The sequence below is a fragment of the Sturnira hondurensis genome, unplaced genomic scaffold (genome assembly GCF_014824575.4).
Source record: "Sturnira hondurensis isolate 20B ecotype Veracruz unplaced genomic scaffold, ASM1482457v3 Scaffold0022566, whole genome shotgun sequence".
Classification (NCBI taxonomy): Eukaryota; Metazoa; Chordata; class Mammalia; order Chiroptera; family Phyllostomidae; genus Sturnira; species Sturnira hondurensis.
In genome coordinates, this window is record NW_028095197.1 from 7,540,594 (window position 1) to 7,547,200 (window position 6,607).

Below are 6,607 nucleotides of genomic sequence, written 5' to 3' on the forward strand. Positions count from 1 at the left end.
GACTGGCATCTAGAGCCTCTGCCTTGGCCTCCCAGTGATACTGGGTAGCCCTGGTGAGCATAGCAGTGTGTGCGTCAAAATGTCGTTATCAGGCTGTGTTCCTTTCCCTGTGTCCTGTGAACATCCTGGACTCCACTGAGGAAACGTTACTGAGCCAGGCTGGGTGCCAGGCTTCCCCGGGCCTGGTCCCCTCCCTCCATGTTAGCCTGGGTCTGTTTCAGCTCCACTGTGGGAAGAAAGTCACACCTGTCAGCAACACTAATGGCCTTGACACAATGTTTTCCTTCACTCGATTCAGTTAATGGTTTTCCTTGAGGCCCAGGCTTATGGGAGTCAAACCCATACACTCCCAGAGAGGGTGCTGTATTTCTCAAAGGGACTGGAAGCCCTGGTCCCAGACCTTCCCCTCCCTCTGAGCCGCCAAAGGGGCTTGAGTGGAAGGGAAAAGAAAGAGGAGGGATCACCCCAGGGGAAATTTCTTTGCCCAATCCAACAATCTTGGAGCTGTGGGGCTGGGTTCCCTTTTATCCTTGGAGGGAAACAGTCCCAGAGAACAGAAGCACTGGTCCAAGTTCCCACAGGGAGTCAGGGCAAAGCCAATGCCTGAAGCCAGGTCTGGACTTCCCCTGGCACAAGGCAGCTGGGCAGGATTAGTGTTTCTTAGGAATGGAGCCAGCCTTTCCGGAGAGCCCTGCAAAGGTGGACATACCAGGGGTAGGCGGAGTGGAACAGGTTCAGCAGAACCTGACAGGGCAGGCTTGCTGCGTGGGGTCTGACTATCAGTAGAACAAGGAGCCGCAGGACATGAAAGTAAGGGACAAGGCCCTCCAGCACCTTCTGTGTTTACACTGCTTTTCATTTTGTTCTCTCATTGGCCCAGAGCAAAATGGTGCACAGAGAGGACAAGTGCAAAGTCTAAGGTTCAGCAGGTTCTCAGGAAGTTAGCCTGGTGGGAGTCAGGGTCAGGGTCAAGGTATGGCAGGAAGCCCTCACACCAGGAAGCTTGTTAACACCCTTGCCACAGCTCCACCCCCTCTTTCATTTTCCCAAAACTGTATTGTTTTCTCATTATAAAAATAACACATGCATTCCCCAAAATATCTGGAAATATAAACAAACAAACAAAAAGTCACCCACAGCGCACCTTCCTTTCCCTGACTCTATCAGTGAGTACAGAACCCTTCTAGAGCCTTCTCTGTACATATACCTCTCTGTATCTAATCGGGGCAGGGTCCCCCCTCTGTCCACATGGGGGCAGTGGTACTTAACTGTACCCTGTGAGGGGAAGTCCGAAATCATAGTTTCATATTTAGGATGGCATCTGCTGGTTGGCACTTCCCACCTAATGGTTCACAGGGGGAAGCCCCATCTTGCCCCGAAACGCATCAGGTAGACAGACAAAGCACCGCCTCACCTCTTTTCCCCAGACCAACCTCCCACTGCCCTGTGCTGGTGTGAGCGGCTGCTTCACTGAGCAGTCAGGTAAGCGCTTCTGTTGCTCAGGGCCCAGCAGAAAAATAGGTGGGCCACCTGAAGTAGGACAATTTGAGGAAGGACTCACACAGGTGAGCAGGTGTAAGAAACCACAGGGAGTGTGCAGGGCGTGAGCTGTGACAGTGGGGCAGGGAGGGGGGCTGCCAAAACCTCTAGGTCCTAAGCGGTGAGTTAGTCTCCAGAACTCAAGGAGAGGCGCTGTGGGGAGCAGGCCTGTCCTCCCCTCCTGCCTGGTGTAGAACGGGGTTGGAAACCAGAGGACAAGGGACCTGTTGCAAGAACCATGCAGGTCAGCCTTCTGGGCAGAGAGCAGGGTGGAGAGTCAATTTAGGGAAGGAAGGGGAGCAAAAAGAACATACCAGCACAGTGGACCAAGGCAGTGTGGAGTAAGAGGGCTAGGAGATGGAATGCTGTGTGCCAGTCATGCTAGCGTACTGCCGGGGACAGGGAGGCCCCCTTGGGTTAGACTATCCGAGATGTTCACTGAACACTCCTTCCTTCCTGACCTCATTCAGCCTCCTTAGATCCTCTCTGTCTTCTCTCCAGCCCTTCTTCATGCCTACATTTCCTGGAGTGTCCCCCCAGCTCCCTGAAGATCCCTACCCCTCCAAACCTGGAACAGGAGTCCAGGCCCTCCTCCCCTTCTCCAGTCACACAAACTCAGCCCTCAAGCTGTTGTGCTTCAGGTGAGAGCAGAGCTACAGGCTGCCCTAGCTGAGGCTGTGGCGGTAACCTCTCCTGCCCAGGCCTCACTGGCTCGCAGGTGGAGGACCAGGCTCTGGCCCAAGAGTGGGGAAGGTGGGTGCTATGGGTCCAGAGCACCTTCCCCATCAGCAAGGAGTCGCCCAAGAGCAGCACCCCTCATCACAGTGAGTGCTCATTTTCTTCTGCAAGCAGCCCAGGCTGTGTCACACATCAGGAAGAGATGTAATCCTCATAATAGAATAAATGTGGTTATTATCTAGCAAAGCAAGTCTATACTTGGTTGCTTTTAAAATGGATGGCGGTTGCTATTGTCAGTATTTCCGCAGTGATATATATATTCTAACTAGTTAAGGATGCTATGTGAAAAAAGCTATTGAGTCTTTAAAATATTCTTGGACCTAGCTATCGTTAAACAAATTTTTATATCAGTTTAATAGATTCTCATAGGCTATTCCAGGGAGGAGTCATAATGAAAACTATGCTCTTTCTTTTCCAATATTTATACTTCTTATCTTTTTGTTGTCCTGGTATTGGCTAAACCTCCCAAAACAATGTTGAATAACGGTGGTGATAACAAGAAACCTTGTTGTGCTCAGTTTTAATGGGAATGTCCCATTGTTTTCCATTGTTAATCATGACATGTCTCCGTATGACATGTTTTATGTTTGTTTCAGGAAGCTTCTTTTTATTCTACTAGGGGAAAGTAAAGTAAACAAATTAACTCAGTAATGGATATTGAATGTGTCAAAGATAGTTTCAGCATTCATTTACCTATTTTTCTTTGTCTTATAAGTTATGAACATATTTCTAAATATTAAGTCATCCCTATACTCTTGAAATAAATTTTATTTAGCCATGATGTATTATTTGAATAATATACTGCTAGATTCAATTTGCTGATATTTTGTTTAGGATTTTTGTATTTATATTCATGAATGAGGTTGCACTATGCTTTTCCGTATTTGTTGTGTTTTTCAGGTTTTGGAATCAGGATTGTTCTGGCACCGTGAAAAGAATAGGGAAGGTTTTCTAAGCTTTAGAACGGTGATTTTCAACCTTTTTCATGTCATGACACATAAACTAACTACAAAAATTCTGTGACACACCAAAAATATATTTTTTCCAATATGATAAAAATAGGTTTAAGTTTGATTCATTCACACTGATAGTTATTGTTGTGTTGGCTGTTGTAATTTTTTTTATTTGACAGTCTAAGGGAAAAGAGGTCAGTGCCCCTGACTAAATAGTCAGGTATTGCATGTTTAAAAAAATTCTTGTGGCACATGGGTGGCGAATTGCTGTTTTAGAATGTGTAAACAGCATGGGACTCATCTGTCTCTCAAGGTTTGATAGAACTTGTCTGCAAACCTAGCTGGGCCCAGCTATGTTTAGGTAAGCATTGATACTGAATAGTTCTTTTTGCTTTTATGGTTATATTGGTTCATTTAGATTTTTTTTCTCATCTTAAATAAATCACCTTAGTAATTTTTATTTTCCTAGAAAATTGCCAAGTTCAGAAAAACTGCTAATGGAGAATTGTCGATGTTTTTCTAAATACATCTAAGAAGAGATTGCACCCCCCTTTTTATTACTCATGTGATACATTTGAGCTTTCTCTCCTTTTACACATTTTTTAAAATATTTTTTATTTATTTATCTTTAGAGGGGAAGAGAAGGAGAGAAGGGGAGAAATATCAATGTATTTCTGCAGGCCAGTTGAATACAATGTATTCAACTGCAGGCCAGTTGCCTCTCGAGAGTCCCCTGCTGGGAACTGGCCTGCAACCCAGGCATGTGCCATGACTGGGAATCGAACTGCGATCATCTGGTTCGCAGGCCCGCAGCTCAATCCACTGAGCTGCACCAGCCAGGGCTCCTTTTACACATGTTTAAGATTTGATTTTATAGAGATTTATATACTTAATATGTTTTCCAGCCCTCAGATGTAATTTTCAATTCTGTCTTGTTTTCTAATGTATTATTTTATTGTAATAATGTATAATTTTCAGTTTTAATCTATAGTAATTTCTTTAGTCGGTTAATTTTTAAACACTTTATAATGGGAAATTTCACATCTATAAACAATTTTCAAGTGAAAATTCATATATTCATCCTCTGTATTCTGCAATGAACATTTTGCTGTTTGCTTTCTCACTTTTATCCTTCTTTCCTTCTGTCCATCCACCTTACTTTTTATGTGTGTCAGAGTAACTTGAATCCATTTTTATTCATTTTGGAATAAGTGGAAACATCAATGCACTTCACTCCTAAACACATGAGCATTTACTCATTAACTAGGGTTCAATCTCTGTGGTCCTTTTTTTAAAATTACGTTTTGTAATTTGTCTAGCTCCTTTAGGCCAACACTCGATTTGTTTTTCTCTTTTTAAATAAGTAGTATAATAACGTTCAAGATATATTGACTATCAATCACGTTTCAGGCCATTTTAAGGGAATGTTTTCTTTTAATCAAGAATCAGGGGGAGTCTTCCCCCTCCAGGTTCCAAATTAGGTAATGGATTATTTTTATTGCAAGTCGGTAAATGTTAGGCTCAGAAGTCGAAGGCACTCGCTTCCTTTGGGTTGCTGTAACTAAACACCGCAGGCCAGGCAGCTTGTAAAGGACAGAAATGCACTTCTCACAGTTCCCGAGTTGGGAAGTCTCGGGTCTGGAAGTTCATGGGGTCAGGATGCCAGCACAGTCCTTCTGAGGAGAGCCCTCCTCTGGGCTGGGACGGCTGAGCTCTAGTGTCCCCCGTGGTGGGAGGGGGGAGGGAGCTCTCTGGGGTCTCTTTCATAAGGCACTAACCCCATTCATACAGCTTCATACTCGTGACTTAATCGTCTCCCAAAGGCCCCTCACCCAAATACCGCCACATTAGGGATTACATTGCAACATATGAATTTAGGGGGGCCACAGACATTCAATCTGTAACAATACAGATACCAGTAAGAAGGAACTTTTCATCAAAGTCCTTTATTTTCAAATTAAGGAAGTACAATATTAAGTAATAATAAGTCATCTTTCTCAGCCCTTGATGGTGAAGGTTCTCTCCTTCCTGGTTTCTGGGCAGAGAGAGAGGCCCCTTCTCTTGGAAGGGGGTACAATAAGAGGCTCATCAACAGCTCAGCTCCATGGACACGGCCTGGGGATGAGTCATCTCATTTCTGCCATTTCTCTGGTCTCTGCCCCTGCACCAGCTAGGACCAGTTGGGCAAGGACTGCCCCTCCAACCAGCCCAGGGCCCTTGGCGAGGGGCAACTCGAGCACTGCGCCAACTCTGTTCAGCACACTGTCCCTTCCACGTGCTGCTGCTCAGGTCAGCTCTAAGGTTCACAGGCTCCAAAGATGCCACTACGTTCAGATTTTGATCCCTACCCTGTTGAGGCCCCCTTGCCGCAACCTTCACCTCTGTGTAAGGAGAAGTGAGGGAAACTCGGTGGTTCCCTGAGGGGTTCCCCTCTGTGCGGTGTGTGGCTGCCCTGTGCTTAGCTGTCTTTCACTCCACTGCCTTGACATTTTGGTTAAGATAGGAACTGCCTTCCAGAGATTCTAGAGGGGATATGGACTTCTTCCTATTGGCTTCATTTGGTTATTCCAGTAGGGATTTGTTGGCAAAATTGGAAAGGACATCGAATGTGAGGGGTTAGATTCCCACCTAGTACTCCCTGTTGATTCGGGATGGGCCACACTTTCCAACACTCTGACGTGGAAAGTACTAACACCAGTAAGTGTATATGCCTAACACAGTGTGAGGGGGTAAACAGGGTAGCGCCCAGCCTTACTGTTGGGCTATAATCAGCAAGTCATTGCACTTCAGTGCCCATTTATTGAAAGGTCTGAAAACTAGCTTCTTTAAGCAGAATTGACTGAGCCCCTTCCCCAGGAAGGAGTTACTCAGGAATGACACAGGTAACCCAGGCCCTGCCGCCTTCATGCCAGTGTCCTCCTCACACAGGGGTGGGACCGTGACTGAGACCAAGCCCCCCAGTGCCAGGTGTGTACTGACCTCTGTCCTCAAGGTCAGGGCCTCTGGAAGTTAAAGGGACACAAAGACCCTGAGGGATGGGGAGGACCTGAAGAGGCAGAGATGTGCCAGCATTCTAACTCCAACCCAGACTCGCACCGGAGGGTGTGTCTCGGGGAGAGCATGGACTTGTCCTTCGGAGTCGGTAGTCACTGGATTGGGGAAGGCGGCACACTCGGGAGGAGGGGGAGATCTCCTGTCCCAGACTGGAACTGGCCCTCACGCCATGACAGCGAGCACTGAGGCCCTTGCAGCACGTCAACCGCCGATTTTATTGCTTTATTCCCAATAGCTATTGGGAACCTGCTGCGGGGGGCGCGGGATTCCGAGTTCCGAGAAGGCACCGCTCGGGGCTGAGATCCAGGAGGCCCCGGGCTCCA